Source organism: Giraffa tippelskirchi, chromosome 2, assembly GCF_054371585.1.
Source record: "Giraffa tippelskirchi isolate mGirTip1 chromosome 2, T2T-mGirTip1v1.2.pri, whole genome shotgun sequence".
NCBI classification, from domain to species: domain Eukaryota; kingdom Metazoa; phylum Chordata; class Mammalia; order Artiodactyla; family Giraffidae; genus Giraffa; species Giraffa tippelskirchi.
Genome location: NC_137276.1, coordinates 148971089 through 148986688, shown reverse-complemented (window position 1 = coordinate 148986688; position 15600 = coordinate 148971089). Strand labels below are relative to the sequence as shown.

At 37.7% G+C, this 15600-nt stretch overlaps 1 protein-coding gene across 18 annotated transcripts in view; it reads left to right on the top strand.

The window, feature by feature from the left end:
- PEX5L (peroxisomal biogenesis factor 5 like) overlaps positions 1–15600 on the top strand; it is an 817344-nt gene that overhangs the window by 249286 nt on the left and 552458 nt on the right. For all 18 annotated transcript variants that reach the window (XR_014077139.1, XR_014077138.1, XR_014077137.1 and 15 more), the window contains exon 4: positions 5592–5701. The gene's annotated coding sequence lies outside the window, so the exon portion shown is untranslated. The remainder of the gene's footprint in view (positions 1–5591; positions 5702–15600) is intronic.

The following is a 15600-nucleotide window of genomic DNA, read 5'->3' as shown; positions in this document are numbered from 1 at the left end:
TTTGGCAATAAGGAATTCATGATCTCAGCCACAGTCAGCTCCTGCTCTTGTTTTTGCTGACTCTATAGAGTTTCTCCATCTTTGGCTGCAAAGAATATCATCAATCTGATTTCGGTGTTGACCATCTGGTGATGTCCATGTGTAGAGTCTTCTCTTGTGTTGTTGGAAGAGGGTGTTTGCTATGACCAGTGCGTTCTCTTGCAAAACTCTATTAGCCTTTGCCCTGCTTCATTCTGTACTCCAAGGCCAAATTTGCCTGTTACTCCAGATGTTTCTTGACTTCCTACTTTCGCATTCCAGTCCCCTATAATGAAAAGGACATCTTTTTTGGGTGTTAGTTCTAAAAGGTCTTGTAGGTCTTCATAGAACCGTTCAACTTCAGCTTCTTCAGCGTTACTAAATTAGTGTGAACAAATTGATTTCCTATCAAGGCAGAAGAAGTGTAAATGGAATGACCCTGCAGCTTCTCTGAGTCTTCTGGTTGATAATATGAGCAATGAATCATCCATTACCTTGAAACATTTCATTTTTGTTCTAAAATATCATTTAAATGTTTATTGTTTGCTAGAATTCCATGCTTGTATTTTTCTTACCAACTGAATTTAAGTTTCTATAGCACAGCCAGTATAGGTGCTTCAATACATGTTTCTTGACTTAATTTGCAGATCTATGGGACCTTGAGAAAATATTTTAGAAGTTAGTCTCTTTGGTATCCTATCTCTGCTAAGGCACCTTTAAGAATTTGTAATGATAGGCCAAATACAATTTATAACAGACAATTTAAATTTTCTGTTGTTGGGTATTCATGATTTCCAGCTTCATTTTTGAGAGCCTATACAATAGTTCAAAAATAACAGAAAGCTTAAAGAGAAAAAGAAAGAACATTAAATACTATCAAAAGGGAATTAAGCTGCAATCGAATGAAAATATCCTGAGTACGGTTTGAAACGGATTTTAAGTGGAAGGGTTGAAAAAGTTCTAATTTTTTAATAGGCTTTAATTTTTTACCCTTAATCTATTGTTGTAAAAATTTCCAAGAAAATCTTAGTTTCTTATACTATCTATACTGGTCAGATTTCAAGCAGAAAAACAGATGTTACTCTAAGTATTCCAACAGGGTCCCAAAGTAGATGATTCTCTGGAGTTTGTCCAGATAGCCCTTGCATCTACTCATACTGCCAGCAGTGACTACTGACTTGTTTTCTACCTACCAAATTCTAAAAGTGTAATTGCTTCTCATCATCAGAAACTGACTTAGATTGTTAGGGATTCTGAGAAATGTATTAATAGTTTTGAGTCTTACCTGAGATGGTGAGGAGATGTAGAAATAGGTAGGCAGTGATGTCCAGGAAACCATAGATCATCTTGCACACGGTTCAGCATTTAAAAATTTTAAAAGCAGTTGTAAACACAATTAGTATATTAATATTTACATAATTGCTTCAAAGATACAATAAACTTCTTCTTCTTATAAAAACAAGGCATTTTTAGATATAGTTAAGGAAATTCAAAATGACTCTGTCATAGTAGGGAGTAGTACTCTGGGGAAAAATTTTGTCACTTGTATTTATCATCAAAGTCACACCAAAGCGTGCTGGCACTTTGGAACAACTCAGCAGAATATTCTTTGCTATTGTTTCATGCTGAAAGAGTTCCATAAACTATGGTGAACTAAGTTTTCTCATTTTTTGACATCACAAACATGACTATAGGGCAATAATGAAGATGATAATCTTGTTATCTTGATGATAGATATAAAAAGAATAATGGATATAAAAGGCATTTAATGTAATTAACTGCCTTACTGCCTCCTGAGAAATCTGTATGCAGGTCAAGAAGCAACACTTAGAACAGACATGGAACAACAGACTGGTTCCACATTGGAAAAGGAGTATGTCAAGGTTTCATATTGTCACTCTGCTTATTTGACTTCTATGCAGAGTACATCATGAGAAATGGTGTGCTGGATGAAGCACAAGCTGGAATCAGGGTTGCCAGGAGAAATATCAATAGCCTCAGATATGCAGATGACACCACCCTTATGACAGAAAGTGAAGAGGAGCTAAAGAGACTCTTGATGAAAGTGAAAGAGGAGAGTGAAAAATCTGGTTTAAAGCTCAACATTCATAAACGAAGATCATGGCATCCGGTCCATTACTTCATGGCAAATAGATGGGGAAACAAAGGAAACAGTGACAGACTTTATTTTCTTGGGCTCCAAAATCACTACAGACGGTGACTGCAGCCATGAAATTAAAAGATGCTTGCTCCTTGGAAGAAAAGCTGTGACCAACCTATACAGCGTATTAAGCAGAGACATTACTTTGCCGACAAAGGTCCATCTAGTTAAAGCTCTGGTTTTTCCAGTAGTCATGTGTGGATGTGAGAGCTGGACGGTGAAGAAAGCTGAGCATCAAAGAATTGATGACTTTGAACTGTGGTGTTGGAGACGACTCTTGAGAGTCCCTTGGACAGCAAGGAGATCAAACCAGTCAATCCTCAAGGAAATCAGTCCTGAATATTCATTGGAAGGACTGATGCTGAAGATGAAACTCCAATACTTTGGCCACCTGATGTGAAGAACTGACTCACTGGAAAAGACTCTGATGCTGGTAAAGATTGAGGGCAGGAGGAGAAAGGGATGATGGAGGATGAGATAGTTGGATGACATCACCAACTCAATAGACGTGACTTTGAGTAAGCTCCGGGAGTTGGTGATGGACAGGGAAGCCTGGCATGCTGTAGTCCGTGGGGTCGCAAAGAGTTGGACATGACTGAGCGACTGAACTGAATCGAATACAGTTAACAATGTCATTGTTGTGTGTGCTCAGTCACTCAGTCGTTTCCAACTCTTTTAGACCCCATGGACTGCAACCTGCCAGGCTCTGCAACTGCAATCCTCTGTCCATGGAATATCCAGGCAGAAATACTAGAATGCATTGCCATTTCCTCCTCCAGGGGATCTTCCCAACTAAGGGAATAAACCCACATTTCCTGATTCTCCTGCATTAATAGGTGGATTGCTTACCACTGAGCCACCTGGGAAGCTTCATTGTTGAGTCAATGATCTTTAGAAAACAAAATTTGCTGTTGATTAGAAAACTTTTTTTAGTAATGTACTTATTATTGTTATTGATATAATTATTAATTGTTGACTTTTAGAGGTCTATGCAATTTAAAAAAAACAATGATCTGCAGCAAGCATTAATATCCTCATTTTTGGATAAGGACAACAGGGATTCACATCACAGACAGTAAGTGACACAACCAGGAATTGAACCTACAGAACTCTTGCTCTTAACCAATTGCATGAGACTTTATAGTAAGGAGAAACTTTAGAAAAACCTTGTCTACATGTGTTCCCCATCCTGGGTCATCCCACTGCCCCAGCCCTGAGCATTTGTCACACATGTAAACCCAGGGCTGATTCATGTCAATGTATGACAAAAACCGCTACAATATTGTAAAGTAATTAGCCCCCAACTAAAATAAATAAATTAAAAAAAAAAAGAAAAGAAAAACCTTGTCTAAACCATGCGTTTTATATTTCAATGAACTAAAAGCTGGAGACCTGAAGCATATTGCCTTTGGTTATACTGTTAATTGCAGAGTTGTTACTATGACCTGGGTACAATAGCCAGGCCAGACTAAGTTTGGCTGCCTGAAGTTGCAATGGCTTTAGTACTACAAATATTTGTTTCTTCTTTTATGAAATCTAGTAGAAGTCAAGAAGTCACCCTATGGTGCATGTAGCCTCCACTGGTTTTGAACTGCCTGGGATTGAAAGTGACATGATAGATAGAATAAATCAAATGACTTCAATTTAAATATCATGATAGGAAATATGGTCTTCCTACCAGAGTGGTAAGCACACAATAGTGTCCCTCTCATAACAGGGGTCCTGGTACCCAGCCACATACACTTATCATGACATTAGTCTGCCTCTCACCCCATATGCTTTCCAGGTTTGAAGCCAGCTGATATTCTTCAATAATAGTATTTGTAGCTAAAGCATATTTGTTCCCATAAAGCTGGTAATTCTAGTCTTTTTTTCTTACTTTAAAAATACTAACTGTGGCTGCTTATAATGGATGTGATTTTTTTAAATCAATTCCCACTCGATATAAATTTGAAAGTACATATGAAACTTCAACATAAGCCCTTTATTCTAAGTAGCTAGGGGGCTCATCAGACCTCACAGAAACAGATCAAGTTTCAAATTTATTCTTCTAGCTTTACAATGCAAATGGGCACTGTACACATTTCATATCCATTGTACACATTCATTTTCCATTGAAAAAATGTTGCTTTGAAGTTAAAGCTGCATGATTTTTAGATGAAATATCAATAGAAATATATCATCATGGTAAAGAGGAGAATCAACATTCTTTATGTTACTCTGCAGAGAAAAGGTATAACAAATGCTAAGCAATGTCTTTGGTATATGAAGTACAATGAATAGAAGATTCATTCACTCATCATGCAAAAAATGCAAATATTTATTGAGTAATAAATAAATACAAAGAAAACCATATGGATCCTTGTTCTACACTGACATCCAAGAATCATAAAATATGGTTGGACAGCTGAATATTGCCAAACAAGGTATATAGCCAGTGGGCTTGGCATGCTTAAATCCTGCACATTCCAGAGAAAAGACTGGTGCTTGACTAGCTCATGGGAGACAATCTCTGAGCCCTTAGAATATTTTGCCTGAAAAGAGTATCTTTGTATACCTGAGACTTTGGGCTATACAAGACAGTTTATGCTAACAGTGAAATTTATAGCAAATATTTGTTTTGGGCCACCTGATGTGAAGAGCCGACTCATTGGAAAAGACCCTGATGCTGGGAAAGACTGAAGGCAACAATAGAAGGGGACAACAGAGGATGAGATGGTTAGATAGCATCATTAACTCAATGGACATGAGTCTGAGCAAATTCCAGGAGATAGTAGAGGACAAAGAAGCCTGGAATGCTGCAGTCCATGGAGTTGCAAAGACTCTTAGTGACTGAACGACTGAACAACTTAGTGACTGAACAACAATAGCTTGCTTTTGTTCTCCTGCAATGCTGGTGCTATGCTGTTTTAGTTTGACCTCTGAGGGGCAGGTGGAGTGGTCAGAGACTGAACAGTTAGTTCATTCATGTAAGCATGATGTGCTTAGTACTGACCTCCAATAAAAACCTAGGACACCAAGGTTCAAGTGAGCTCCTTTGGTTAACAATACATCCTGCACATTGTTCTGGGGATAGTGAAGTGCTGTCTGTACAATGTTAATAGGAGAGAATTACTTGCACCTGGTTTCTACTGGACTCTGTCCTGTGCATCTTTTGCTGATTTTAATCTGCATCCTTTCACTGTAATAAACTGCATCCATGAATAAACAGATTTACTGATATCTGAGTTATTTTCGTAAATCGTTAAAGCTGAGCGTAGTCTTGGGCTGTCCTGAAACACAGCTGAATAAAAGTTCATAAACAGAAAAAAGAATCCCAATTGAATTGTGAGACACTAAGTGTCATAAAAATATATTAAACATTTTTAAAGTGTGTCCTGTTTACAAAAATTTCCTATAATTTTTATTATAGGAATTCAGAAGGAGTAAGAACCACTTAAAACTATAGAGATTGAGCAAGGAAGAATCAGGATGTTGAGCAGGATCTCAAAGGGCTCAGGAGAGGAGAGAAGACAGAACAAGGTAAGGAAATGCAATCCAGGGTCAAGGGCAGTAAGCAGAACTCTTATGCTCAAGTGTGAATTTGAAGAAGGTAAGTAAAGAGTTAAGACTGGAGATGTAAGCTGGGGCCAAATTACAGAGTTTTAATGCTGGTATTGTTTACCATAAAACTAAAAGTTTAACTTTCATAAATTAAACTAACAAATTCCAGTGGAGAGGGTTACCTATAGGGGGTATCCATATGCTGCAAAATTCTGATGATAAAGTAACTCTTAGTGCCAGAAAAAAGTCACTGTAATAATAACCTAGTGGGGTTCCAAATGTATCCTCTTACAGTGATGTCCACATCAAATTTGCACAATTTATAACTGCAAAATTGAATTGTCTTCAGCCAGAAATTGTAAGCTCCACCTGTCATCTGAGAATCCAGCTGTGTTCTTTTTGGATTGTTATAACATCACATTAATAAGGATTCTGCAATCAGAATTTAGCTCACACTTCTGGGTAATGATTCATGATCCACAACTGTCTCCAGCTCAGCTTCCCTGTGGTTCCACTGGCCCTAAAGCCCCCAAAACTGTTGTCAGGAAGACACACTGGTATTACTCTTGTTGTTATTCACTGAGTGCCTTAAATACATACCATTTTCTTTGGAAGTAAGAGTGGGTAGTATTGGTAAGAAAAAGATGTCAGGTTTATGGAAGGGTTTGGATTACAGAAAAATATTAAACCCAATGTAGGTCTTAAAAAGTTGTGATAGTGGGCAGACCACCCCACATCTTTATTTCTATAGCAAAATATTATGCCAACCAGCCCTTTTCCTTTTTGCCCAGCTATATAATGATTATAGTGGTATATATTTTTGTTTCAAGTGTATTTGTTCCATCAGGAGTAGAAGAAAACAGAAGCACTCTATATTTGATGGTCCTTAGTTTGGTTCAATGCAAAGTTCTGACCCTCCAGTCTTACTTTTATGCAGACATACTCTTTCATATTTTTAAAAATTATTGTCTGTAGTTAAATTACATGAACATTTTCTCCAGTTTCTTATTGTGTTAATATCTATTAGGCATGAGCTTCCAATATGACTAAAATTGAATCATTTATTCTTCTTTATTCAAATTGTATGCTTTCCATATATTCTCTATCTCAACATCACTAGTATCCACTCAGACTCCAAAGTTGAACCAAAAATCATTCTGACTTTTCCCACTCCAGTCTTTACTTCCAATCAGTTATCAACTTCTGGCTAACTTACTGTCTGAAAACTTCACCATCCTGTCCACTTCTTTTCCTTCCTATCACTATTCCTTAGTCTAGGTTACCATTACTTCTCACATAAATTGTGGAAATAACTTCTTGACTGGTTCCTCTGTTTCTCATCTTCTATCCCCTAAGTCATTTTCTTTTTTGAAATATATTATGAAATATTGTACTGAATTTTCAGAATACAGAGCCAGAGATACATGATGGTCAGTCTTTCCTGCCACTTTTCCTCTCCTCCCTCCCTTGTTCAGTCCTCGAGTAGAACTGGGCAGTGGGGAGGAGGCAGAGTGAGGAAAGAAAATAAGCCAACTATACCTCTCCTCTCTCAAGGAGGCCTACGCTAAGATGAGATCAAAATTTAACTGGAGTATTTTGGGATACAAAAAAGGACTCTGATATAGCCACGTTAATTTTGAGATATCAACTGGGCATTTGGGTGGAGACATTGAATAGGTAGTTGGATTTATGAATCTATTGATAAAATTTAAGGCTGAAGGGTGCCCACTCTCACCATTTCTATTCAACAGAGTGCTGGCAGTGCTAGTCTAGTATTTAGGCAAGAAAAATAAATAAAAGGCTTCCAAATTGGAACAAAGAGGTTAAATTGTCTCTGTTTGCAGATAACATGATCTTATATACCTAAAACCCTAAAGACTACACTGAAAATTGCTAGAACTAATAAACAGATTAAGTAAAGCTACAGGATACAAAATCAACTTGCAAAAATCAGTTGTGTTTCTATATATTAACTATCTGAAAAAGAAGTTTTTAAAAATTCCATTTACAATAGCATCAAAAACAATAAAATACTTAGGAATAAATTTGATCAAAGGTGTTAAAGATCTCTACGTTGAAAATTGTAAGACATTGATGAAAGAAATGGAAGAAGAAACAAAAATGGAAAGATATCCCATGTTCATAGATCAGAAGAATTAATATTATTAAAATACCCATACTGCAGTCCATGGAGTTGCAAAAAGTCAGACATGACTGAGCAACTGAATAACAATACTGCCTAAACCACCTACAGATTCAATGCAATGGCTAATAAAAATCCCAATAGAATTTTTCACAGAAATAGAAAAAAAAACCCTAAATTTGCATGAAACCAGAAAAGATCCCAAATAACCAAACTGATCTTGAGAAAGGAAAAAAGAGCTTGGTGGTTTTATACTCCCTAATTTCAAACTATTACAAAGTCACAGAATAGACAGTCTCTGACTTATCATGCTTTGACTTAGGATTTTTCAAATTTATGATGATATGAAAATAATATGCATTCAGTAGAAATTGTACTTTGAATTTTGATCTTTTCCTAGGCTAGCAATATGCAGTAGGATACTCTCTTGTGATGCTGGGCAGCTCCCAGTCAGTCACTTGATCAGTAAGGTACTTAAACAACAATTCTGTACCTATAAACCATTCTGTTTTTCACTTTCACTATGGTATTCACTAAATTGAATGAGATTTTGAATATTTTATGATAAAATAGGATTTATGTTAGATGATTTTGCCCAAGTAGGCTAATGTAAGTGTTCTGAGCATCTTTAAGTTAGGTTAGGTTAAGTTATGATGTTTGGTAGGTTAGTTGTGTTAGTCATTTCCAATTTACAATATTTTCACTTTACAATGAAAATATGATCAGGAAAACTTTTTCAGGAAGTAACCCCTTTGTAAGTCAAGAAAAGTCTGTGTCAAAACAATATGGTATTGACCTAAAAACACAAACATAGATCAATGAAACCAAATAGAGATCTTGGAAATAAATCTATGGATGTACAGTCAGCATCCTTGACAAGGGTGTCAGGAACACACAATGGGGAAAGGAGAGTATCTTCAATAAGTGGTATTGGGAAAACTGAATGTCCATATGCAAAAGAATGAAGTTGAACTGTTATCTTACACTATGCATATAAATTAACTCAAAATGCATTAAGGACTTAAACATCCAACCTGAAACTATAAAACTGTAGAAAACATATGAAAAAATCTCCTTGACATTAGTCTTGACAATGATTTTTTAGGTATTACACCAAAAGCAAATGCAACAACAGCAAAAATAAATAAGGGGGGGAGGGTTCCATCAAACTGAAAACTCATAAAAAAGTAGATAATCCTGCTACTTACAACAATATAGATGAAAATTGAAGGGATTGTACTAAGTGAAATAAACCAGAGAAGGACTGGTTCTATATGATCTCACTCATATATGGAATCTAAAAAACTCAAACTTCTAGGAACAGAATAAAAATGGTTGTGGACAGAGTCTGGGGGATTATGGAAATAAGATGTTGATAAAGGGTATAAACTTTCAGTTATAAAATAAATAAGTTCTGGGGATCTAATGTACAGCATGGTGGCTATAGTTAATAATACACATATTGTATACTTGAAATCTAATAAGAGAGTAAATATTAACTGATCTCACCACACACACATACATACACAAAGGTAGCTATGTAAATTGGTGGATGTGTTAGCTAATTTTATTGTGGTAGTCACTTAACTAAATGCATGTTTCAAAACTTTATGTTGTACAGCTTAAATTTATACAAGTTATTTTGTCAATTATATTTTAATAAACCTTGGGGAAAATGTTAAATCAAAATGGGAAAAATTTACTTCCTCCACAATAAATAAAATAAAGTATAAGGCTGGAGATAAAAATTTGGGAGTCTTCAGGACATTAGTGGTATCAAAAGCCAGGAAATTAAATGAGATCATAAGGGAGTGAATATAAATAGAAAACAAAGGAGGTTTGAAGACTGAGATATACAGGTTTCCAATGTTTAGATGTTAGGTTGGTGGGGAGAAGATATAAAGGAGACTGAGAAGGCACTTTCAGAGATGAGGAAGGAAAATGAGTAGTGTCCTGGAAGCCAAGTGAAGAATGTGTTGCAATGAGGTGGACTCATGGCCTTTGTGAAATGGTGGTGAAGAAGAAGAAGAAGGAAATTGAGGATGGAGGAATAACCACTGTATTTAGCAATATGGAGGTTGTTGGTGACCTTTCAATTCAGTAAAGGGGTTGGGGGAAAAGCCTAATTTGAATAGTCTCTAAAGAGAACAAGAAGAGAGTCATTGAGTCTAGGAAGTATAGACAAGGAGAGGAAGAATTTTGCTCTAAAAGAAAATGAGGTGCTTGCTGGAGGCAGAGGTGGACTAAGGATTTTTAAGATGACAGATATTTTACATGCCACCGAGCAGAAGAAAATTGATGATGCAGAAAAGAGAGAGGACAGCGACTGAAGCAATGATCTTTGTCAGCAAGAGGGGTCTGGATTTGGTGCACAAGTGGTGGACTTCAGTTTATCTGAGTGTCGATAGTTCATCTTTCCTTCTTTCTTCCTTTCCTCCTCACCTTCATCCATTCCTTTCTTCTTCTTCTATTTTAATATTAGAGTTTTAAGACAGAATATTGTTCACACAACTGATGAAAGGGCTGAGAAGCTGATGGGAAAGGGGGAAGGGCAGGCAATTCAGAGATTAGCAAGAACAGGAAGCAACAAACCCTAGGGCTAAAGCAGCAGGGTTGTTCAGTCCCTGAGTCATGTCTGATTCTTTGTGACCCCATGGACTGCAGGCTTCCCTGTCCATCACCAAATCCCGGAGCTTACTCAAACTCCTGTCCATTGAGTCGGTGATGCCATCCAACCATATCATCCTCTGTCATCCCCTTCCCCTCTCAGCTTCAATCTTTCCCAGCATCAGGGTCTTTCCAATAAGTCAGTTCTTCACATCAGGTAGCCAAAGTGTTGGAGTTTCAGCTTCAGTATCAGTCCTTCCAGTGAATATTCAGGACTGGTTTCCTTTGGGATTGACTGGTTTGATCTCCGTGCAGTCCAAGGGACTCTCAAGAGTCTTCTCCAACTCTACAGTTCAAAAGCATCAATTCTTGGGTGCTCAGCTTTCTTCACAGTCCAACTCTCACATCCATACATGACTACTGGAAAAACCATAGCCTTGACTAGACAGACCTTTGTTGCAAAGTAATATCTCTGCTTTTTAATATGCTGTCTAGGTTGGTCATAGCTTCTCTTCCAAGGAGCAAGCGTCTCAATTTCATGGTTGCAGTCACCATCTGCAGTGATTTTGGAGCCCAAAAATATAAAGTCTCTCACTGTTTCCACTGTTTCCCCATCTATTTGCCATGAAGTAATGGGACCAGATGCCATGATCTTAGTTTTCTGAATGTTGAGTTTTAAGCCAACTTTTTCACTCTCCTCTTTCACTTTTAAGAGAGTCTCTAGTTCCTCTTTGCTTTCTTCCATAAGGGTGCTGTCATCTGCATATCTGAAGTTATTGATATTTCTCCCGGCAATCTTGATTCCAGCCTGTGCTTCATCCAGCCCGGCATTTCGAATAACGTACTCTGCATATACGTTAAATAAGCAGGGTGACAATATGAAGCCTTGGTGTACTCCTTTCCTAATTTTGAACCAGTATGTTGTTTATATCCAGTTCTAACTGTTGTTTCTTGACCTGCATTCAAGTTTCTCAGGAGGCAGGTAAGGTGGCCTGATATTCCTATCTCTAGAAGAATTTTCCACAGTTTGTTGTGATCCACACAGTCAAAGGCTTTGGCATAGTCATTAAAGCAGTAGTAGTTGTTTTTCTGGAATTCCCTATATTTCTCTATGATCCAATGGATGTTGGCAATTTGATCTCTGGTTCCTATGCTTTTTCTAAATCCAGCTTGAACATATAGAAGTTCTCAGTTCATGTACTGTTGAAACCAAGCTTGGAGAATTTTGAGCATGACCTTGCTAGCATGTGAAATGAGTATAGTTGTGTAGTAGTTTGAACATTCTTTGGCACTGCCTTTCTTTGGATTGGAATGAAAACTGATCTTTTCCAGTGCTGTGGCCACTGCTGAGTTTTCCAAATTTGCTGGCATATTGAGTACAACACTTTAACAGCATCATCTTTTAGGATTTGAAATACCTCAGCTGGAATCTCTCCTCTCTACTAGCTTTGTTTGTAGAGATGCTCCCTAAGGCCCACTTGATTTCACACTCCGGGATGTCTGGCTCTAGGTGAGTGGTCACACCCTTCTGGTTATCCAGGTCATTAAGACCTTTCTGTATAGTTCTTCTGTGTATTCTTGCCACCTCTTCTTAATCTCGTCTCCTTCTTTTAGGTCCTTACCACTTCTGTCCTTTATTGTACCCATCTTTGCATGAAATATTTCCCTCGTATCTCTAATTTTCTTCAAGCAATCTCTAGTCTTTCTCATTCTGTTGTTTTCCTCTGTTTCTTTTCATTGTTCACTTAAGAAAAGTTTTCTTATCTTTCCTTGCTATTCTTTGGAACTTTGCATTCAGATGGGTATATCTTTTCTTTTCTCTTTTGCCTTTCATTTCTCTTCTTTTCTTGGCTATTTGTAAGGCCTTCTCAGGTAACCATTTTGCCCCTTTGCATTTCTTTTTCTTGGGGATGGTTTTGACCACTGCCTCCTGTACAATGTTATGAACCTCTGTCCATTGTTCTTCTGGCACTCTGTCTATCAGATCTAATCCCTTTGTCACTTCTACCTTATAATCGTAAGGGACTTGATTTAGGTCATATTTGAATGGCTTAGTGGTTTTCCCTCCTTTCTTCAATTTAAGTCTGAATTTGGCAATAAGGAGTTCGTGATCTGAGCCACAGTTAGCTCCTGGTCTTGTTTTTGCTGACTGTATAGCGCTTCTCCATATTTGGCTGAAAGGAATATAATCAATCTGATTTCAGTATTGACCATTTGATGATGTCCATGTGTAGAGTTGTCTTTTGTACTGCTGGAAGAGGGTGTTTGTTATGACCAGTGTGTTCTCTTGGCAAAATGCTGTTAGCCTTTGTCCTGCTTCATTTTGTACTCCAAGGCCAAACTTGCCTGTTAACCTGGTATATCTTGACTTCCTACTTTTGCATGTATATATTGGTTTGGCCGCAAAGTTCATTTGAGTTTTCTGTACTATGTATGAACTTTTTGTGGCCAATCCAATGCACTGACTCTTTCATAATAGGAGCTGAAGGCATCTTTTTTCCACCTTCCCCATTGGGAAACATCTGTCAAAGCATTGCTTTCTAGAATGATAAGGAAACTATTCTTCTAAAGAGAATTTTGCCACCAAGTCTTATCTTTGGATTTCCTTTAATTTCAGTTGTTGCTGTTCAGTCAGTCACTCAGTCATGTCTGACTCTTTGTGACCCCATGGACTGAAACACACCAGGTTTGTTTGTCCTTCACCATCTCCTGGAGCTTGCTCAAACTCATGTCCCCTGAGTCAGTGATGTTATACAACAATCATGTCCTCATCATCCCCTTCTACTTCTGCATTCATTCTTTGCCAGCTTCAGGGTCTTTTCCAATGAACTAGCTCTTCCCATCAGGTGGCCAAAGTATTGGAGCTTCAGCTTCAGCATCAGTCCTTCCAATAAATATTCGGGGTTGATTTACTTAGGATTGACTGGTTTGATATCCTTCCAGTCCAAGGGACTCTCAAGCGTCTTCTCCAACACTACTGTTTGGAAGGATCAATCCTTTGGTGCTCAGCCTCCTTTATGGTCCAACTCTCACACCCATACCTGACTACTTGTAAAACCATAGCTTGGATTATCCAGACCTTTGTTGCAAAGTTATGTCTCTGCTTTTAATACATTGTCTAAGTTTGTCATCGCTTTTCTTCCAAGAAGCAAGCGTCTTTTAATTTCATGGCTGCAATCACCGTCCACAGTGATTTTGGAACTCAAGAAAATAAAGTCTGTCACAATTTCCACTGTTTCCCCATCTATTTGCCATGAACTGATGGGACCAGATGCCATGATCTTAGTTTTTTGAATGTTGAGTCTTAAGCCAACCTTTTCATTCTCCTCTTTCACATTCATCAAGAGGCTCTTTAGTCCCCTTTGCTTTCATCCATAAGGGTGGTGTCATCTGCATATCAAAACAACTTCCCTGGTGGCTCAGAGGTTAAAGTGTCTGCCTCCAATGCGGGAGACCTGGGTTTGATCCCTGGGTCAGGAAGATCCCCTGGAGAAGGAAATGGCAACCCACTCCAATATTCTTGCCTGGAGAATCCCATGGACAGAGGAGCCTGGTAGGCTACAGTCCATGGGGTCGCAAAGAGTCGGACACGAGTGAGTGACTTCACTTTCACTTTTCTTTCTTCATCTGCATATCTGAGGTTATTGATGTTTCTCCTGGCAATATTGATTCCAGCTAGTGCTTCATCCAGCCCAGCATTTCTCATGATGTACTCTGCATGTACGTTAAATAAGTAGGGTCACAATATGAAGCCTTGATGTACTCCTTTTCTAATTTTGAACCAGTGTGTTGTTCATGTCTGGTTCCAACTGTTGCTTCTTGATCTGCATACAGGTTTTTCAGGAGGCAGGTAAGGTGGGCTGGTATTCCCGTATTTTGAAGAATTTTCCGCAGTTTGTTGTAATCCACACAGTCAAAGGCTTTAGCATAGTCATAAAAGCAGAAGTAGTTGTTTTTCTGGAATTCCCTTGTTTTTTCTATGTTAGTAACGGATGTTGGCAATTTGATCTCTGGTTCCTATGCCTTTTCTAAATCCGACTTGAACATCTGGAGGTTCTCAGTTCATGTACTGTTGAAGCCTTGCTTGGAGGATTTTGAACATTATCTTGCTAGCACATGAAATGAATGCAATTGTGTGGTAGTTTGAACATTCTTTGACATTCCCCTTCTTTGAGATTGGAATGAAAACTGACCTTTTCCAGTCCTGTGGCCACTGCTGAGTTTTCCAAATTTGCTGGCATATTGAGTGCAGCACTTTAACAGCATCATCTTTTAGGGTTTGAAATAGCTCAACTGTAATTCTGTCACCTCCACTAGCTTTGTTCATAGTGATGCTCCCTAAGCCCCACTTGACTTTGCATTCCAGGATGTCTAGCTCTAAGTGAGTGATCACACCATCATTGTTATCCATAATTAATTTCAGTAGTCTTTATCAAAAGCAGCACAGAATCCAAAGCTGATGCAAAGGGGGAAGTTCTCAGAGCTCACATTTTTTAAGGATTATTTCTCTGAAACCTCAGTCACTTTGGGGCCCCCTGACAATATAGTGTTTGTAGTGATGACTACAAAAATCAATAAACAAGTGTTTCCAGAAGAGCCTAAAGTCAATAGCCCTTAATCCTTGCTCCTAAAATAGGATGTTATAATTTTTCAAAGATCTTGAAATAGAGTATTTGTAATTGCTGCACTGATATGTTAAGGGAGACTTGTCTCTTGACAGTAATACCTGCTGTCAAGGAAGAATCTTGCTCACAAAAGTGTGCATGATACCAAATAAACTTAATTTATATAATATGACCTAATTTGAAATTTGGGATAATTTTGTCTTGGAAAAACATAAGTTCCTGAGCTAAGGATGACAAATTCCAATGTTTGTATTGATAGATGGACCCTGCTTTCAAAGCATTCATTGTCTAGTAGGGTTTTCCCCTTAATGAAAAGCTCTGCATAAATTCTGATTCAGGAAGAAAATAATCTATTTAATAAAAAGCTTTAAGTAAACAAATTGTATGACTCACTACAACTAATTTTTATCTCTTCATTAAAATAGAATATGAATTCTTATTTTGCTTAGAGTGTAATTAAATTGCAATGGAATGAACAAAAGTATTTTAGCAGGTCATCCTGG